Below are 22,111 nucleotides of genomic sequence, written 5' to 3'. Positions count from 1 at the left end.
AGGAGCAAATCAATATTTGTATGTTTAATATTCAGCTCAGGGTCAGCAAAAATGATCTTATTTCTAGAGTTTTAGTCACAGCTGTTAGAAATACTTTTCTTAGACAAAGTTTTATGGAAGAATGTTGTTCATATAGGTTTTATAATTTTGTTGCTACCATATTTAACTAATGGAAATTGTAAAATTTATACAACCAGTTTACTTTCAACTTGCTTATTTGCAATAGTTTGCTGTGATTTTCTGGTAAAACAGTAAGCCAATAACAAAATATGCACCATCTAATACAATTTAAACCTTGAGAGGTGAATACATTTTGAATCTTTACAACTTTAGGAAAGTGTAAACAATGACAGTAGTAATTAAAAACCTTATAACGCAACTAAAAGCAATTCAAGTGATACATAACCTTCATTTTAAAAAAAAATGAATCACTTTTATATGTCATGAAGAAAGGTCCTGGAGCTGGTTTCTCTGAGGAGCAAGTACCTTGTAGGAAGATGTAGCTGGATAAGTAAGCATATGGCTAGGAAATTTTGAAAATTTCAGCCTAAAACTTACCATTCTCAGGATTTCAAGGATTCATAAAATAAAATGAATGTAGCCAAGTGGAAAAAGGACAAATAAATAATTCATGAAGCAGCCCTTTCTGACATACCCTGCTGCTTTTGGCTCCTAAAAATAGATCAGTTAAGAGTAACATGTAATAATTTCCTTTAAAAAAGTGGTGAAGATATATCTTATTTGAGTGTTCTAAATTTTTGCAGTATAAGCAATGAGGAGTCTTCAACCTACTTTAGAGAAAGACATGGGGATGCTATGCAGATTTATTTGAAATGCTCTTTTTTTTTTTTTTTCTGTGGCCTTATTAGCATCTAGCTGGAAGGCATCTCATGTTTCTTTGCTTCACTGTGTTCTATGCAAATTATCAGGGTGGAAAGTGCCTTTACTAATAATTTTAAAACACACTTTAGAATGATGCATTTTCTTGCAGACAGCACATTTGACATGGAACCTTCAGTTGGTGGCCAAGACATTTACCATCAATTTAAAACCCAGAGAATATTTAGTCTAGTGACACATCAAGTAGCATAAGAAGCCATCTCAGAATAATACAAAAGTTTAAAATGTGGCCTGAATAAGTAAATCCATTATCACTCTTTTCCAAATTCTAGACTTTTATTAATGTTTTAAATTTGTAAAGTAAAAACATACAGAATTTTTAAATCTACCCAGAGCTATTTTAAAAAGTGAAAACATTATGTTTATACTTGCTTACCTTTATTTTCTGTACATCATTTAGATGATTCTTACTGCATGAACTTAAAAATACAGTGTGGTATTGGAAATTTTACCATCATTTTGAAGTTAAGCATAAAATATTCATCCTAGTTATATTTGCATGTACAAATAATTGCATCGATGTAACTGAGTTTTGGATGATTTCTGATTTTGAAAAAGATAAAACGAACATACAATTAGAATTATTACATTTACTTTTCAGTGCTCAGTAAAGTCTTCGATGGTATTAGTGCTATAAAACAGTTTAATTTATGCTATAAATTAGCATAATCTTATTAATTTTCATCTGTCTCCTAAGAAATGCCAGATTTACAAAAACATTCAAATGAAAAATCTGTAGCCTATAGACTTCTAGTAGTCTACCTGTCAGTTCTGATTAATTTCAGTAATCCAGTTATTTCACTGACCTACTTTTTCAATGACTACTAACTTTTCTAAGCAAAAATCAAAGGTTTATTTTTTCTTGATGTTTTTTTTTTTGCCTAGGATTATTAATAATTCAGTCAACAGATTTGTAAAGCTAACTTTTGTTTCTGGAATGTTTTATATTCATCATAAAATAATGAATTGTCCATATTTCTCTATTATTGAGACACATTGTTCAGATCATATATATATATATATATACACACACACACATTCCGTATTATTTCCATTTAATTTATACCTCTGGAAAGAATAAAAAATAATGAAAGTATCAATCAAGATATCTTTAAAGTAATAAAAAAAAACCCTGCCCTAATTTAAGATATTTTTGGCACTTTTCAAAAAAAAGATAATTAAATTAAAATTGGCTCCTATGAATACAATTTTACATTTTGAGGATAAGGGGCTCGTTTCTAATCTTTTTTGATATTATCTGTTGACTTCACTGAACTTAACTGTACAAAGTACATTTAATACAACTTGTCACACACACACATTTGCACTTGTCTTATTTGAAATGGCCAAGATGTGACACGGAATTGATATGGTTTCCTTACCACTCATGTTGCTAAACTAGAACCTGCTAGGGGCAAATGACTCTTTTAACATTGTTCCAACATATTTATGATATTTTTGGAGTCCTAGTCAGTTAACCATGGAAAATTTTTTTTTAAAAAGACTCTCATTTTATAACAGCAACATAAGGATATAATATTAATAACCCTATTAATATACATTGAATGCATGCTGAAATGCTAATTAGCCTATCAAGTCCACCACAGCATCATTGAAATAGTTATGAATTAACTCGGACTTTCAGTCTTATATGCTTGTGTCTGTATTCTTAATGCTTGCCTTTTAGTAAATTTTATAGGAAATAGTACAACTTCCATTTCATACTAATATGGACTCTACTTTCACAGGAGTTATCTACTGTCCTTGATGAATATCCATAATGCACAATGTTAAAATGAGAAAGCTATAATTGGTAAATAGGTCAATAAGTGCACAGTTCAGAAGACAGCCATATCATGCTGTCATTTGTTCTCATCTCTCCCATAATGAGGATGTTCACATTGCATGTTAAAAGTTGCTCTGTGAAAAGCAATATTTGAATCATATACAAAGCTGTTGGACCAGTATGACAGGGTTCTTAACAAGAAAGGATAGAGCAAGTACTAGTCAACCCCAATGTGTCTATTGTAATAAATTCAAAAGAAAGAGCTAATCTGAGCAATGGATATGAAATAGGAAGCGTATACATCTGAGAGGAAAATTTGTGAGGGATGATCACAAAATGATTCATGACCTTAAAACTATTATGGCGCCATGATAGACAGAAATTAACTCTCCGTTTCACAGGAAAACAAAATAATTAACTCACTCCTAATGAATGCCTTTTGGGGTCCTCTCTAGAAGATCTCATCGGAAAGTCTTCTGTAAATAACTGACATATCCAGCAATAGAGGAGCCAGCAAATACTGTGTTTTTAGAGAGAGAAAAAAAATTTTAAAGCAATTGCTATTGCTATTACAAAACTGATTTACTGTCATCTAGTGGGTTCTTAGATTTTATTATGTTTAACTAGATTTAGTTAGATGAATTAGATGCATCTAAACTCAGTTTACCTGATCTTGACTTAAAAGCAACATTTTGCAACTTCATTTGTATAGGCAAGAAGAAAATCTGATATAAGCCAACATTCAAACTCACCACCATAATGAGCCTCAATATTTGGACCTAAATGGCTAGCACTTTTACACTTCATAATCATGGAAATGTGTTATGTTAAAGCAGTAGGAAGGAATCCCGTTTTGTGTGGAATTCACCATCGTAAAACAAACAAACAGAAATGGTGGATTTGTTTGTTTTATAAAGCAAGTTTTGTTCATTCTGCTGTTAGAGGGCAGAGCCTTTTTGCTGCTAAAAGAAAAGAATCTAAGCATTATTGTTTACCCTGTAGAAGGTGTTACATGCTGTCAGAAAAGATCAATCACTTCCTCCAATATCTTTTTCTTTTCTACAAGTCTTCCCCTGTATGGCCCTGAACTGCTACAATGTTAACAGAATTAGAAGTTTATGCCTGCTCTAGTATGCAAAATAAAATGCACAAATCAAACCAAGCTTACCTTCCATTAATGTTTTCAATTTTGAATATGTTTTCATTTATTCTAATCTCTTGAAATTAAATCATTTCCTTTATATCTAAGAAATTTCCTAAACATTCATGGGTATTGTTTTCTCTAGGTTGTTTGTTTCCTATATATCAATTAGGACCCAGCCCAATTCCAAGTTTATATAGCCAGAAAGATCATGCCATATCTACAATAAAATCCTAGTTAAGTATTTGATTTATAAAAATGCATACTTATTTCACACATTTATTTTTTTAAATTAAAAAAATCTGTTTCTAAATTAATTATTATCAAAAAGTGTAGCATATAAAATATTAAGTTTAAATTAAACATAACTTTTAAAATTTATTCATTAAAGATAAAGGTGGTCTTATTCTAATTTATGAAAGAATTCTACATCTAAGACTAGTTATGTTATCCTTCATTCTGATAACAAATATTTTTCAGAATTACAGAATTTTTTAAAGTTTATAAAGTAGAATAATATAGTGTGAAATAAATGTACCAAATGTGATTTTTTTTAACTTCTGCATTGTCTGACAGCCTATAGAGTTACACGAAAAGTTTTATGTCATTATTATAGCTTTGTTCTAATTAAATCCATATAATCTTCACTTTTTTAGTTTAATCAAAGTAATATATGCATTTTATTTATGCCAAAAATACCCATAATGAAAAAGTAGTTACCCCTACTCTCTGAGTCCCAATCATTCCAATCCCCAGGTACAACCACTTTCTTTGGGATCTTTATTCTACTCTAACTCCATGTTTATAAAATATATGCTTGTTACTTTTTGATATATTAATTTTTGATACCATGCATGCACTTCCTATAACTGTAAGATTACATTATGTTCTTATCAGTATTCTATACTGCCATTATTTTTACTATATACTATATTCTCTCTCTTTTTATTTTTTTAATTAGAAACAGAGTTTCACTGTGTTGCCCAGGTTGGTCTAGAACTCCTGGACTCAAGTGATTCCCCTCCCCTCAGCCTCCTAAAGTGTTGGGATTAAGTTGTAAGCCACTGCACCCAGTGGCTAGTAGAGAATAGCAGTACCATTCTCTTCTAACACCAATAATATACCACAATTCCCTTTTGTGTACTTTTTAGTTTGTTGTTGTATTTAATAATTATCAATTTTTTTCAGTTTCATTGTTTTCTCTTGAAGTGGTACTAAGTTGTTGCATATCTTTAATAACCTTGCAAAGAGTTAGTGGAGCAGATTTTGTTCGAAAACTGTCACTCAGGAGTACTTAATGCATCTGCTCCAATCTGGACTGAGTACAAATACTTCTCTCATTGCTTTGAGGATATTAACTTAGCAGCACATCAAGGGCTGGTTGGTAAGAGCAATCTCTTTTGGGTACAGATAACAAGGGGTTTATTGTAGAGTGTTTTAGAGTAATACAAGAGTTGACCAAAAATCAGTTTTCATTTTTTATCATCACCATGCATCAGTAAATTCTAAACAAAGTCATCTATAAAATACTCTTCATTGTCAGGGCCGATTGCTCCAACCACCCTGTGTCTGCCTATTATATGTTACTTTATTAATTACAGTTCTTTCACACTTTTCTTGAATGTTTATATGTTCTCTTAAATCTTCTTCATCTTCTTTTGCTTTTATTCTTTTTTCTTTTTATATTTGCTTATTTATGTTGGGGGCATGCTTCAAAAGCCTAGTGATTTGCAGATTCATCTTATAATGAAGTTATTTTAAAAACTAGAAAAATCTGTGTTCCTCGGCTATGTTTGTTGAATGGTGAGCTGGTTTTTTGAGGGTGGCTCCTAAATGTCAAGATCTCTGGCTCCTTTTTTGAGGGACTATTCTTGTGCTCCAAAGATTTGTCCAGTCTTCTCTTTTTGGCCTACCAGTCTGGCTGCTAATATTCTGGGAGGTGAACTGGGACAGGTACTAATGGTCTAATTGTTCTTGAGACTTCCAGAGACACAATGCTTGCTTTTCGTTAATGTTCCTCTCTGCGGTAGTTTATGGATCATCTTCTTCCATTCTGTCCATTTCATCTTCCTAGATCATGGCTTTAAGGTTGGAAATGTTTTCTGATTTATTATGTATGCTATTTCTTTTTTCTCCATTCTAACTATTTTAGGGTAAAATTGACAGTGACATAAATGTAATTTTTCACGTCTAATTCTGAATTGTGAAGTGGTGTTACAACTTGAACTATTACAAGCAGGTTACCCTTAAAACTCTTCCAGTCTTTTGAAAGCATATACATATAAACAAAGGTTAATTATTTAAACTCATATTCAAATCCATTAAAATAAGTTTTAGTAATATAATGGATTCTAATAAAACACTCTCCCCATAAGTCAACTAAAAAAATACAACTAAGTAAATTGTTCTCTCCATGATCAAAATGTAGCATTTACTTTCCAGTCAAATGTTGATTGCTACATGGGCTCAAAGATTTTGTTCGTTTGATTGTTTTTTATTTTGTTGATAAGTTGTATCTTATAGTACTGTTGGCTGTAATTGCTAACCAAAATTACACAGTGTCAAGAAAATAATGAGTCAGAGAAATTCTATGATGAACAAAAATGTGCAAACAGTGGCAAGACCCATGGTTGTTAGAGTTTCTGTAATAAACTAAGACATGGGATGATACTATTGAATCATTATCAATCAAGCATGGTCTTGAATTATTTTCTCAGGAATTATTGCATTTACATCTTGCTTTGTAAGGTTTAGATCTGAGAGATCAAAATCACAGAGATTTCTTAGAATTTAGCTGACACTTGTCTCTTTCCAGGTTTTCCACAGAAATCATGAAAAGGGTCACATAATTGAGAACATTAGTATGTACAGCTTTGCACTTTACTTGCAATTGCCTTGGTTCTCCAAAGGAAGTTTAAAGGCTTTGAGTCAAGCTTTATAATTTTCCCCGGGAACAAATGAAACATAATTTCAGAAACTATTTATTTTCCTGATGCTTCTTCTCCAGTTCTGGTTTATATGGGGGAAAAAATGGAGACTTCATAACGCAAACCTAAACTGAGTTTAGAAGCTGAAGAAAGTTGGATATAAAGTAAACCTGTATAAAGGAAACCTCAGAAATGTTATGTTTGAAGCAATCTGATGAAACCAAGAAATATACATTTTCAGTTAATACTACTGAGTGAAGAAAATAGACTATTGGTGAGAAATTTTAGAAACATTTTGTTAAACTTCGTAAGTATTTTTCTTATATATATCTTAAAATGTAAGTTTATATGCAATTCTAGTTTGTCCAGACTGAGCCAAATAAATAATCTCCCTTAAGAGTGACCTGCTTAATTGCCTAAAAAGAGTGAGAATTAAGGTGAAAACTACGCTCAGTGACAACCTCTTTTTGTCAACTTCAAAGACCCTCCAGATGCGCCTGCAAGAGCAACCTCTTTGACATGTAGTGGACACAGGTTGTTCCGGGGCTTACACTCTTTCAAAAGCTCCCCATCACCTACTTCTATGTGTATAATGTTTGCTGGGAAATAAATGTAGGGGCCTTCAAGTCCTGCATTTATTTGGACTTTGTCTCTCTCTAAGCCAGTATTTGTTTTAGCCCTTAGTGAGTGACATCAACAAATAGGACACAACAGCATTCTTGAAAATATGAAATAGAGAAAAAGAGAAATTGCAGTGTGAATCATTCACTGTAAAGCCAAGTACATTTATGCATGCACTGATTAGGATAAACATGCATTCAAGTTTGCCCAGGACAAGCTTTATTTATACCTGTTTTTCCCCAATTGTCTCTAGCTGTTCTTTTCACATTTAGCAATACCCCAGCTTGGATGATAAAATACATGTTTACCCTAGTAATGGATTGCAAAGCATAATGTATTTCTTAACATGGGTCACAGTAAAAACGTGTAAATTTTATTTCCCGGAGCCCTTATTGGATCTTTATTCCTTAAATATGTTAATAAAACTGACATTCTCCAAATACACCTTTTTCATTCTTTTCTTTGTGTCCTTGTGTAAGCAGATTCTTCTGCACAGAATAACTTTGTCTCCTGTCCACCTCATTCTTTGACACCTAGGAAAATTCTTTCTTATTTGTGAAGTCTTTTACTTATTCTGCAAATGATAAAATGCAATAATAATAATATAAGCCTTTGTGTACAGTTAAATATTGTGAAACAGGTAGTGCTGAATAGAATGAAAACATGGAGTTGAAAATATTTTGGAGCATAACAAGTTTTAGATTTGAGAAAGGAGAGTAATGCAAAAAGTTTGAATTTCATAAACTGCTTGTATTTGTGGAAAATAGCCAGTGGAGTTGGGTAGGTAAATAGGACCAAAATATAGAGGGTCTTCAATGCCAGCATAAACAAATGCAAATGTTTTAAAGCAAACATCGGTATACACACACATACATGAAGGCAAACATGTATTGTCAATGTTTGGTCTGCGGGTGACATAAAGAAAATGGTCTTTTTGAACTAGACAAAAGTATATTGTATAAATGCAGAGAACAGCTTGATTCAGAGGCTCTAAAATAAGAAGACAGATAAAAAATACCTTTATTAGGTATTTGAGCCTGGGTCTCCCAAACAAGTAGAGCCTTAGCAAAGAACTTATATGTAGGTTATTTATTTTGAGAAGTTATCAGAAGCACGTGGATGAAGGGCTAGGAACTGGGGAAGGGTAAGAATTAATGGAAGAGTATATTCAGAGTTGTCATGCAGTTGTTCACTATTAGAGACATCTGGAGTCCAATTCTCACTGGAGACCCTCAGAGAAGCTGAGTAGAGATGCCTAGGAATTGCCTATCCAAAGGGATACGAGCGATACCAGGTCTTGTCCTTGGTAAAGTGCTGACCCACGAGATATTTACTTCCTCTCATTTGCAGATTTACTCAATGTTCAGAATGACCGAGGTGCTGTTCAGATGCCCATATGCACAACTGGTTGTCACAGTATCTGTTGGAATAAAAATATTTGCCAAAAGGTATGAGTTAGGGGCAAAGACCTGTCTAATATACTAAGTTTGTAGATAGAATAAAGTAAGAACAAGTATTTTAAAAGCATTTTCTAGTTAACAATTGTTTCATACTTTAAAAATGTTAGTCTCCAAACCTAAGTTTTTATGCCCTCTGTCAAGCCCGCATTCATTTGCATAATCAACTTCTGAACGTGAATTCTGTTGGATAAATAAAGAGGTCAAGTGTGAGATGATATATTCACATGTGAGCCATAGTAGACACAGCATGTAAAGAAATTGTGATACATCTCCTTAGGGAAGACAAAAAGAACAGCTATTTTGTTTAAATTAGAAATTATCTTCCATTTCCTATAAGCAATGACTATGTTTTATTTATCCTAGTATACTCTTCTCTTGGCATAAAATTACACACAAGAGTAGATACCGTATGTGCGTATGTGTCTGTGTTTGTATAAAATAAGTGTTACAATGCAGAAAATGAAAAAGTAATGCCTCAATAATTTAACCACTTAAAGTAGGAGATTAGGTTTTTTTTTTTTCAAAAGTTAAATAACTTACCTTAACATATTGGCCTGTCATAGTGATTAACACCCATATTATAGTCATTGTTCTCTTGATTCATTAGTTTTAGTACAAATAATTAGCAACTAAAATAATACAATTTTAATTTTAAAGATATTCAAGTTCAGAATATGTCTCTTTTATGAACTAAAATTTTCAATTGAAAGCAAAAATATTACACCTCACAATTCACAATCTGTTTCACTGTTTTAAATTTTAATCACAAATTAAATCCCAAATGTTCCCATGGAATGACAAAATTGAATTTATCTCAGGTTATTTGTGGTATTATAATCACTTTGTTATTTTTTTTAATTTCAGAACTAGTGTATAGACATAAGAATATGTATCACTAAAGGGGCTCGTGGTATGATCTAAGCCTAGTGCAAACTTGAACAATTCTGAAGTAACAAACTTGCTCCTGAAATGAGCATGTGTGGCACACTGAGCACGTTGGGGGCTGACTGGATAATTGGGAGTTGCATGAATTAATTTCCACATAGAATACAATGTTCATTAAAGAATGCATAATGAGAATTGCTAATATAAGACTTAAATGTCTATTATTACAACTCAAAGTAATCGTAGTGATTGTTTGACCATAAAATTTTATTTTCCAGGAGGAGTATTTCATCATAGACATTTATTAGAATCTTGACTATATGATGATAATGAAAAGTGACTAAATTGAGTCAGTTTTATTATTGTTTTTGAATTCTCTACAAATAATGTACCCCCTTGGTTCAGGGGCAATCATTTTCAGAACCCTACCTTTGACATTTAATATATCACTGATAATTAGTGCTGCCTTTAATTTTAATTTTTACGTCTAAGAAATAGTTTTCTAACCTCAAAACAAAGATTTTTCTCCTATGTTTTCTTCTAGAAGTCTTATAGTGTTTGCTTTTAAAGTTAAGCCTGATTCATTTCAAATTAATTCCTCATATTTGTAAGATAAGCATCAAAGTTCATTTTCTTCCATATGAAAATGCAGTTGTTCCAGCATCATTGTTGAAAAAGACAAGATTTTAGTATTGAACACATTGGAAGTTTTGTTAAAAATCAGTTGACCATATACATGTAGGTCTATTTATGAACTTTATTGATCAATATTATTCTTCTCTTTGATTTATATAATTTTTCCTTTATTCTGTTACTGTGATGAATTGTATTGTTTCAAATGTTGAACCAATCTGACATTCCTGGATAAAGCCTAGTAGGTTATTGTTCACTACCATTTTTATGTGGCTGGATTTATTTTGTTAATACTTGATTGAGGATTGTGGCAAAACCTATGTTCTTGAAGGATATTAGCTTTCAATTTGCTTTTCTTATAATGCCCCTCATATTTTGTTATCATGATTATGCTCCTTCCTAAGTTAGCTGGGAAACTATTCCTCTTTCCCTAGCTTCTGAAAAAAATGTCGTAAGTCTGGTACTATTTCCTTTTTATATGTTGATAGAATTTGCCGGTTAAACCATCTAGGCCTGGAGTTGTTCTGTGGGAAAGTTGGGACAATGAATTTTATTTCCTTATAGATATTCAGATTTTTAAATATATATATTCAGATTTTTAAAATTTATTGAGTGAATGCTGGTAAATAGTATTTTTCAAATAATTTCCATATATACTTATTTTCTCTACACAGCTCCCTTTCCTCCTTTTTCTTATTTCACAAATTTCATCCACATCAACAGGGTCTGTTCTTGCATTTCTGCCTCTGATCCCTTGGCTATCAAATTCTATACAAATAATGCATCCCCTAAATTCAGGGGCAATCAATGGACAGTGATACCTGTCCAACCACTGTACTCTGCTTGGACATCAGCTTGCTATGTCATAGTTGATGAAATATTTGCAGGCAAGAAGCCATGGTATCCTGGGGCATGAGTTTCCCTTCTCACGGGAGCTCTGTCTTGTTCTTTCTGTTTTCTAACACCTGAAATTGTAGCTTCCCATATTTCCTCTAGTTTTATCATTCTAAAAATTGTATTAATTTCAAAACTACTGTTTAGATCTGTTTAGATATAAGAATATGTATCACTAAAGGGATTGGTAGTGAGAGGGCTAGTCTCATACAAATTGTCATATCATAGCCAAAAGAGAAAGTGTCCTAAGTTTTTATTCTTTTTTAAAATTTTCATTCTTAATGTCACCACCTTAGTGTAGACGCTTACCGCTCAGTATTGCAATTATTTCAGGTTTTTTTTTTTTTTGAGACAGAGCCTCACTCTGTCACCCAAGCTGGAGTGCAGTGGCACTCTGCTCACTGCAACCTCTGCCTCCCAAGTTCAAGCAATTCTCCTGTCTCAGCCTTCTGAGTAGCTAGGACTACAGGTGTGTGCCACTCCACTTGGCTAATTTTTGTATTTTTAGTAGAGATGGGGTTTCACCATGTTGACCAGGCTGGTTTTGAACTCCTGACCTCAAGTGATCTACCCGCCTCAGCCTCCCAAAGTGCTGGGATTATGGGCGTAAGCCACCGTGCTCAGTCCTTATTTCAGTATTTTTAATTGATATTACTAGACGTGTTTTTCTATGACTCCTCTTTTCTAGAATGTTACCTTCACAATTTCAATCATATGTCAAAATGGTTCATTAATGCAGATAGGATAAATTACAAATTATTAATTACCTAGGTTGTATTGAGCCATCTCTGAACTCTATTCTCAATATATCTTTATATACATAACAATCTCTCATGTCTTAAAAACACTATAAGCTCTGGTCTTACACATAACAATCTCTAATGTCTTAAAAACACTATAAGCTCTGGTCTTACGGTGTTTTTAAGACATTAGAGATTGTTGTGTATATAAATACATATACATACAATACACCTAGCCCAGTCTATTGATGATCTTTTGAACCACACATCTCTTCTTATCATGTCCCTTTGTCATAAAATCTTCTTTCTTTATTCCTTTTTTATGATAAAACTCTACCATTTTTTAAAAGCTTGGTTAATATCTAATCTTCCCAAGAAATTGCTAAACATACAGTAATATTTTTAAACAGAACTCATATGGGGCTAATTTTGTGCATATTTATACCACTTAGCTGTTAGTTAATTAGCAAGATAATCATAATTATCCTCCCAGAATATATTAAAAACTCATTGAGAAAAGAATTTATGTATTTAGCTTTCCTAACCCAAGAACACCTCCTTTATTAGTTAAGGATATGGGAGCTGATAAAAGAGATATACCCTAAAATTTCCGAGGCTTCCATACAAGCTTATATCTCACTTACAAATATCTCAACCAGGGATTGTGATCATTAGGCATCTCTTCTCCAAATCACAACCCAGGAGTCCAGTCACTTTCCATTTGTGACTCTGCCATTTTCAACCTCTACTTTCCAAGATTACTGTGTTAGATAAAGTCAAGCTGGAAGGGGCTTTACCAGAAATCACTATTGATATTCTGTCAGCTAGTCTGAGTCATGTGGGTACACCTAACTGCAAGGAAGCCTGAGAATTGGAGTCTAGCTGTGTGTTCTGTGAAAGAGAAATGATCATCAGTTTGCCATTTCTGCCATAGTATGGTTGCTCCTTTTCCTTAAGTCTCACACTTTCCATCTAAAATTCACTTAAGTGTTTCAAGTTTTGGAGCTTAAGGAAAAAGCTCAGGCCTCTCTATATTAATTATTGTAATCTCTGATCTCGGTCCAAGTCAACAGTGGAATAGAGGAACGCAACACATAGGTAAAGGGACGTCTACTCCTAGGCACATCAAGACAGCGAGAGGTCAGAAAGTAATTTGTCAAATTCCTGCTCTACATAGATTTGGCTCCTTCCATAAAAAGCAGATTCAAATTCTCCAGGTTAAGTTAGTTTGGAAGGAGAATGACAAGAAAAAGGCAAGAACTCTGATCTTTTATAAAGTAACTCCCTACCTGCTTTCTTGGAGGAACTACAGCCCTGCAAACTAAAACCATGGTCTTGCTGACTTTCCAAGGCAGAAAGAAGTAATTCTAATAATACGGAAAGGGCCATTTCTCCTAACAATTTAGATTTAGAGTTTAGTGTCTGGATGTCCTATGTAGACCCCCTTCTCATTTTCTCTAAGCCAGCACCCATATACCAAATAATTCAGTTCTTTTTCAGTTTCATAAACATTTTTCAAAAGCCAAGACTAGCTGAGCACTAGGGATGTGAATATGAACCTAAAAGTGTTTGTGAAGTTCAAAGTTTAGTAAACTTCAGATCTACACACACATCACAAACACACACACACACACACACAAACACAAAATGCCAGTCCACACATTTCCCAATTTTAATTCAATCTTCGTAACAAAGTCTCATCTAGCTCCAATTTTGCCATAATCTTTGCAAGGACTTTCGCGTTTTTGTTTATCCAGCCTGCCGATTTGGTGTTCCAACCCTGACCGACCTTACTTAAGGGGATGGACTAACTTTCCTGTGTTTCAGGCTAAATTGAGGAATCTTACACATGTTTAGTGCCTAACAGTGTCTGCTACAGAGACCAAATTCAATAAACATTAACTGGCTTTCTTCCTAGATTCTCCACTGTAGTTATTCTCTCCTTAGAAGTCTGATTTGAGTATCCAACATACATACAGGTAAGACAATTTAGAAGAAAGAATTTCCAGAAAAGGATGTGATTGAAATAAAAGCGGGAGTCCATACATATGAACTGAGACTCAAGATAAGGGTCGAGGAGGCAGGCTCAACAATTTATAACTCGGGAATGAAACAATACGAGCTAGATGCTAAGATTGCAAGTCTAAGTACCTCCTGCAGTAAGTTAGGCTTCATCTGTGAACAAGCATAGGAATGAGGCCTACAGGTGGAAGGAAAAGTAGGGTGAGCTCTGGGGAATGAGGGCTACAGATGCTAATATGAGAGACATTGCCTCATACCACCATCATTTCTGTGTCTCTCATTACTTCTCAAAAGTCGCTATGTGCAGTCAAATTGTACTGTCATTGATTCCCGGTTATGAACAATAACTTTCCCTACTGTGTTCTGTAGTACTGTGCTCTCTTGTGCACTCTGTCTCCTTTGCTCTGTATTTCTAAAATGCTGTCTCTCTCTTTTGCATTATACCCACACGTGGTGGTTTTAAACATGTCTCCAAATTCTTTGACATGTCTGCCACTGGAAGTGGAGTCTGACTTTCTTTCTTGTGAATATGGCCTAGCCTCAATGACTTACTTCTTTTGAGACAGAGTCTCCTTCTGTTGCCCAGGCTGGAGTGCAGTGACACAATCTTGGCTCACTGCAATCTCCACCTCCTGGGAGGTGGCCTCTCAAGTAGCTGGGACCACAGGCACCCTCCACCATGCCCGGCTGATTTTTTTATTTTTAGTAGAGACAGGTTTTTTGTAATTTTTGTATTTGTATTTTTGTAATTTTAGTAGAGACGGGGTTTCACTATGTTGGCCAGGCTGTTCTCAAACTCCTGGTCTCAAGTGATCCACCTGCCTTGGACTCCCGAAGTGTTTGGATTATAGGCATGACCCAGCCTGACTGACTTCTAATAAGTTGAATATAACAAGAGTGATGCTGTGTTACCTCAGAGTCTAGGTTAGCAAAAGTGATACTTGTTTGCCTGGCTCTTGAGACACATGCGTTAGGATCTGTGAGCCAACATATAAGTAATCTGGCTACCTTGAAGCCAAAGTGCTAGAGAATTCACATGGCGAGGGCACAGAGAGATAAAGAGAAACGCCTAAAGAGCCTAGCTATTCTAGCTCTCAGCTGACTCTGAGTAGAGCAGATTCACAGGAAAAGGCTCATTCAGAGCCTCTGACTCTCTGAAATCCTGACCCAGAGAAACCATGACTAAAATACAGGGTTGTTTTATGCCACTAAGTTTTGTGGTAATTTGTTAACTTGTTATGCAGTTATAGTAACTGGAACCGGGTTTTTGTTGTTGTTGTTGTTTGTTTGTTGTTGTTGTTTTTTAACTTAAAGTAGTATGCTGCCATAACAAACTCTAAAATGTAGCTTTGGAACCAGGAGGCAGCTAAAGTAAAGCTTGAAGCACATTGAAAAAAGTGTTAGAGAAAGGTTAAAGGGCTATGGAGAGACTATTAGTAAACGTGAAGGCCATCAAAGAAACACTAGAGAGGGCTTAACAGAAAATAAGGAAAATATTGTTGAAAGCTAAATGAAAGAGAATATTTGATATGCAGTGGTAGAAAGTTTAGCAACATTGTTGAATAAAGTAAAATAAAAATAAACCTAATGAACTGTCTGATCTAGCTAAGGAGATTTCTAGGCAGAGTATTGAAGTTGCCACCTGGCTTCTTATTGTTGCTTAGAGTAGAATGTGGAAGAAGAAAGATAAGCTAAGCTAAGAAAGGACTTTTAGATATAAAAGATCCAGGGCTTGCTGGGTTCTAGTCTCTCAGAGATTTCTTTTTTTTTTTTTTAAAGTCTTCAGAACAAGATCAAATTCATGAGGAGGTTATAAGATATTTTCTTAAGACCTCAGATATGTTTAAGGTTGTGTCTCTGTATAATATTAACATGCAAAACATCTTTAAATTTGTTTGGCTTACTAGTAGAGATTTTTTAAAAAATCTCTGCAGTGCTCAATACAGTGTCTCAGATATAATAGGTACAAAATTGTTCCTTATCAAAGTGTGTTATCCAGTGTACCTTTTGTCAATCAAAGAATGTCGATATGTTAACTTGTGTCCATATGTTAACTATGAAGGAAAAGGGAAAGAAATAAAAAGTACATAAATCAGCTATCAACCACTGTAAACTACCCTCTATTTTCCATTTTCTTTATTTTTTTTTCTTGAGATGGAGTCTTCCTCTGTCACCCAGGCTGGAGTGCAGTGGCACGATCTCGGCTTGCTGCAGCCTCTGCCTCCCGGGTTCCAGCTATTCTCCTGCCTCAGCCTCCTGGGTAGCTGGGATTACAGGCACACGCCACCATACCCGGTTAATTTTTGTATTTTTAGTAGAGATAGGGTTTCACTATGTTGGCCAGACTGGTCTCGAACTCCTGACTTCGGATGATCCACCTGCCCTGACCTCCCAAAGTGCTGGGATTACAGGCATAAGCCACAGCGCCTGGCCTACTTTCTATTTTTACTCACCAAGTGCAAACTAATGTGAAGCCACTGGGCAAGTGGCCAAACACCCACTTAATAAGCTCTTGCACTGGTTCCTGAGAATCAATATCAATTTAGTATTTAAAAGAAACCACACAACCCTAAGATGAAATAGTAAAGAAACATGTAAATAATTCCATAAGTAATTATAATAATCATGATTTTATTTGGAAAATACAAAATAATAGCATCATGTATTTTAATAGAGAAACGTCCAATGGGCATCTTTTTCTTTGTCATTATGCTTATATTGATTAAAGTGTTAATATCGATTAAAGTGGCCCAGGAAGTGGGAGCAGTTAATAAAGATAAGTGGCATGTAACTTTACTAGTAAGCCACAGAATATTTGGAATGAGGACTTAAAAGTTAGTTTAGTCAGAAGACAATATTAAATTGTGTAGAATTTAGCAAAAAGTTTATTTAGTTTCTTACATAAACCAGGCATGATATTACCATTTAGGCTGACCAAACCCATCTCCACCCCACAAAAAAACCCACCACCACCACCACCACCACCAACAGACATGTAAACCTTGCTTTCAGAGAACACATGGAAAAGCAGGAACCCAGATGTATTTGGGGAGCAAACTTGTGTTTACCAAGTGCCTCATTTTTTGCTTAATTTTGTCACCTTTGAGACTAGATCTATTCTTTTCAAGGTAGAGACCAAATGTTGTAATTTTTGTCTTCCACGTGTCTTAGAAACCATATTATGTGCACTCAGTTGCAATGAAAATGAGCAAATTGATTAATTAAATGATGAATGCATAAGTGAATAACAAACTAAGGAGAAACATGTGGAAAACATTAAATACTTAAAGCATAGTACTGCAATTAATTGAAAGAAATATATACAGATTAGTTCAAGATATTAGAGATGATGCAGGTGCGAATAATCAAAAAGACAAAAATTTGAGATAGAGAGGGCAGGAGAGCCCCATATGCAATGAATCACTAAGATACGTCAGTTTGTTACTTAGATTATTATGACAATAAGCTAACTTGCCTTCCTATCATTAGAGATTGGCCCCACTAGGTAAATCTCTCCTGCTTTGAGGAAGTCCTTCTTTCCCTTTTGTATCTCTTCACCATTCAAGTTTCCCTTATTCTGCTGTGAATGCAGAATACTAGGTTCTGGATACTTTTCTGGGCAAGTGGGATGTGTGAGTGTGTGTGTGTGTGCAAAGGTGAGAGAGGCAGAATACAGAGCCAATTATAGGGTTGATGCTAACAAAAAAAACCCAGAAACCCTCTCAAGTTCTTGGGAGTACCAGAAACCCGGAGACTTCACAGCGTTGGTCTTAGTTTTACACTACACAGTTTTCAGCACAAAAGGTTTATTAGGGTCGCAGTTATATGCCACTGTATTCAGGAAGTAAGAATATTTAAAATAATGTGAACCAACTAATAAACATTGTTGCTTCACAAGCTAACAAAATAAATATTCAATGATATAAAGCTTGTTAAAAAAATCAAGTTATTAATATATACCACCACTCTTTTTTTGTGTATAGTAAAAATATGTTATTAATGTTGAAGATGAAGACTAAAGATAAAGCATGTCTAAAGATGAAGTGTTCATTTCTTTAATTTTCCTGACTTTTTGAATAGAAGAGAAAATGGCTTTACTCAATATTTCCCCAGAGTGTTCTAATAAATATGACAAATTCTATGTGTTAAAGTAATTGGAAAAAGCTTTTGTTTACCAGTGAATATTAAATTATTACTGGATAATTTACCTGTTTTAAATGTCTGTTATATTCAGGAATGTCTTGTGATTTAAGATGTGTACATGTTTACAGGAGATTTGTAATTTGCTGTTTAGTTTCCATTATTACTTTTCAACTACAGCTATATTACAAATGATAAATCACTGGAATATAGCATTCAGAAAAATGTTGTGTATATTTATACTTTCCTATGCATGAGAAGAGATAAACAGAGAGTGTAAATAGCAGAAACTAAAAAAATACTTGTGATATATAACAACTAAAGTGATTTAATTTGGGAAGAATACCAATCAGAATGATTTGTCCCAAGGCGAGGAAGAAGTAGGTGAGAAGGGCCACAGGTAAACTTAATGAGTGCTGTAACTTGGATCCATTTCTTAAAATATTGCATATCAATGTTATAGATAATTAAATAAAAATATAGCATCTGCTGATAAGAACCTAATCTAAGTTAATATATAATTAAATCAGTATTATGTGCTTCCAATTCAGTTACCTCTTGGGTAAGTCAGATGCACATTTACCAGAAACTGTTATAGTATTTTTAGAACTTGAAACCACCTATTGCTCTTCATTGATTAAGGCAATGGTGTATTCTATATAAGAAAAAATAGGGTAGATATTTTATATAGTTTTAAAGCATGAACTTCCTTTCCTTATCCTGCCCCAAATATTAACATGGATCTAAAAATAATGGTTAAAGTAAATTAAATTTTAATGATGGAGTTTTACACATCATTTGGATGGAGGTTACAATTGTTTTTTATTTGTATGCATAGTTTACAAATGTTCTTGAATAACCGTTTTAAAGACATTCACATATGCTTTGCAGATCAGTTATCCCAACCTTCTTATCACAATCATAAAAGAGTTATTTGTAATCACATCATTTCCCCACTTTTGAAATTTGCCTTATTCTGGTATGTGTTTTTACCAGTGGCTTATTTAAGTTTAGTCAAGTGACCAGCTTCCTTGGACCACTCAAGAGTAATTTGTTTGCTAAAATGATCAAAACTTAAGATTTCTGGGTGACAAGTTACTAACATAAACAAATTCTTTTTATCTATCACAATTAACCAGACTGAGGCAGATTTTTCTCTAGTTGGCTAGACCTGGTGAGCATGGGAGACTGGATATGTGGTTGACAGAAAAATGAATACAGATGAGTAGACATGGAATTGGTGTTTGACAATTCAGAATCATAAAGTCTTGTGCATTTATTCCTTAGAAATATTTATTAAGACATGTTTATGTGCTAAGGGCTAGGAACTTAATATGGCAATCAAGACAGGCAAGATCAGGGCCATGATGAAACAAAAGGGATGAGATACAATGCTTGACTCACACTACAATACTTGGAACAAGCAGATTTGTAGTGATACTGTTGTTTCTGGTGTCTAATAATTCCTCTGATTACTAAAAAATATTCCTGCCCTATTTTTATCTGAAGCTTTCAAGCTTTCACTTCTTGTTCTTATTTCAAAGTCTGTAGCCAAAATGTCATCTCTTTCATATAGAGCAACCTTGTCAAATTTAAAAAGATAGCTATCACATACTTCCTGACTTCTCTTTTTCAGGTTAAACATTCCCTTTGTCTTCACCCATTGCTCACATGATGTAGTATTGCATTCCTCACCTTTTGGGATAATCTTAATATACAATGCAATTTGTCAATGTCATTGTTCAATTGCAATATCAGAACTATCTACCAAACTCCAGAAGCAGTACAACTAGCACAAAATGAAAGAAAAAGATGTCATTTCTTATTTTGTTAAGTCTATCAATAAAGCCTAAGATTTATATTATATTGTATTATATTATATTTTTATTTCTGAGGATTTTGTTTTCTCTGTTGCTGAGGGAAGGAATGACGAAAGCACACCACGCTATAGATCTTTAAGACTCCTTTTTTTCTACATGGCTTTTGGTTAAGCCCCCATCTTCTCTCTACTGATCATTTGTGGTCAGCTTTTAAGTCCTTAATATGGATTTGTGTCCCCACCCAAATTTCAGGTCAAATTGGAGGAGGGGCCTAGTGGGAGGTGATTGGGTTTTGGGGACAGATCTCCCCCTTGTTGGTCTCATGATTGTGAGTTCTCATGAGATCTGATGATTTGAAAGTATGTACACTTCCCTTTTCATTCTCTCTTTCTCTCCTGCTCTGCCATGGTAAGACGTGCTTGCTTCCCCTTCACCTTCTGCCATGATTGTCAGTTTTCTGAGGCCTCCCAGCCATGCTTCCTGTACAGCTTGTGGAACTGTGAGTCAATTAAACTTATTTTCTTTATAAATTATGCAGTCACAGGTAGTTCTTTATAGCAGTGTGAGAATGGACTAATACAACCCTCATTACTGAGGTACAATTTTTAAACCCGACATTTTTTAATACTTGATTTAACTCAATGTTCTTTCTGTCAAAACCAATGTAATTCTGTAACTGACTCTCATCTAACACATTGAGTACCTCTCCCAGCTTAGGATCAGCAATTGGCTTGATCAACATACTATCTATACCTTCATTTAATCACTGATGAAATGTTTAACTGTCTCTATCAGAAAATTCTTGGTTTCCAGCAATAAGAGTTTTTAAAATCTTAATCAAAAGGAGTGAAAAAAATCCCAGAAATATTTGGTCATTTGATTATCTACTGTGATGCGTTTGTATTAGGGCTTGAGGAAGGGGACGCACAATGACTGAGAGGTAGTCACATGCGTCGATGATGTGTAAGCATCCATGGGGTGATTATTTCAGATGGAATTTTCTGAGACCCATGTTCAGAAACTGATTCAGCCACTTTGGGATGGCGCATTGGAATTTATCATCTAAGAAGTTTCTCTAGCAATTCTGATGCAGATGGGAGGTATCCCCTATGTTGAGAAACACTGATATATTAAAAATATCATCAGCTGTGAGACAAATGAGCTAATCTCATATCGTAGCCCCACTACCTATAAACAAGACTTAGAATAAGGAAATTTGCCTCACTGAACATGTTTCTTCATTTGAAAACTTAGAGTTTTAAAACCCATCTCATAATTTTATATTAAGACTTAATAAAATGAATATGAATCACCAGGCACATAATATGTACTAATTAAAGATTATTTTTTTCTCTTACCATTCAAACTCAAGATGGAGTACTGTGGTTAGATTAATAGTCAAACCGTGTCTGAAAAACATTTGAGTTATTGAGCATAAATTATATGGTTATATCAATAAGGCTGAGTACAGAAACAGCTAAAGTTGTGATCTCAGCTCAGAGTAAAAGGTACCTTATCATTGTAATTATCTCATGAGATTTTTAATCTTGGAAATAATAAGCTTAAGGACCACTGAAGCTTACAATACAGACATTAAACTGGGAAGATTTACCAATTAGTGTGGTGTTCATATCCCATCTGTAATAACATAAGGTTCTACCATCATTGTTTTCTATAGATAAAGTAAAAATAGCAATGTTAAAAAAAATCAATTACTATATCTACTACATACTTCAAAAGAGAGCTGAACACTTATGCATTGTAAAACTGCTCATGTCTCAGTAATTCTCATCTTCTCAAAAGTAATAAAAATATTTTTAAATAAATTATCTGGCCTTAATACTGAACCTTCCAAGAAAGTTATAAATTGAGCACAGGGTAAAAGCATATCAAAGCACACCTTCCAAATGATTCCTCAGTGTATTTTCTGTGCCTAGAATTTAATGACTTCTCACAAACCTTTCCAATTTTTTTTTTATAATTCAAAATGCTACAAAACATAAAAAGGGAAAATTATAAAAATCCGTATTAAAAGAGATACGCCATCATAGAATAAACTACTCAGTAAGATAAAGTGAAAGTTATTATAATGCTCATATCAATGTTTGGGGAGAAATAAACACTGACTACTTCAGTTTTAGC

At 34.0% G+C, this 22,111-nt stretch overlaps 1 long non-coding RNA gene across 1 annotated transcript in view; it reads right to left on the bottom strand.

Moving 5' to 3' along the window:
- LOC135968550 (uncharacterized) overlaps positions 1-3,993 on the bottom strand; it is a 260,016-nt gene extending 256,023 nt beyond the window's left edge. Inside the window, exon 1 of the long non-coding RNA XR_010583424.1 lies at positions 3,855-3,993. This is a non-coding gene — a long non-coding RNA (uncharacterized lncRNA). The remainder of the gene's footprint in view (positions 1-3,854) is intronic.
- Between the last annotated feature and the right edge of the window lie 18,118 nt (positions 3,994-22,111).

This window comes from Macaca fascicularis, chromosome 1 (genome assembly GCF_037993035.2).
Source record: "Macaca fascicularis isolate 582-1 chromosome 1, T2T-MFA8v1.1".
Taxonomy (NCBI): Eukaryota; Metazoa; Chordata; class Mammalia; order Primates; family Cercopithecidae; genus Macaca; species Macaca fascicularis.
Note: the sequence above shows the minus strand (reverse complement) of the source record. Positions and strands in the feature narration are given on the sequence as shown.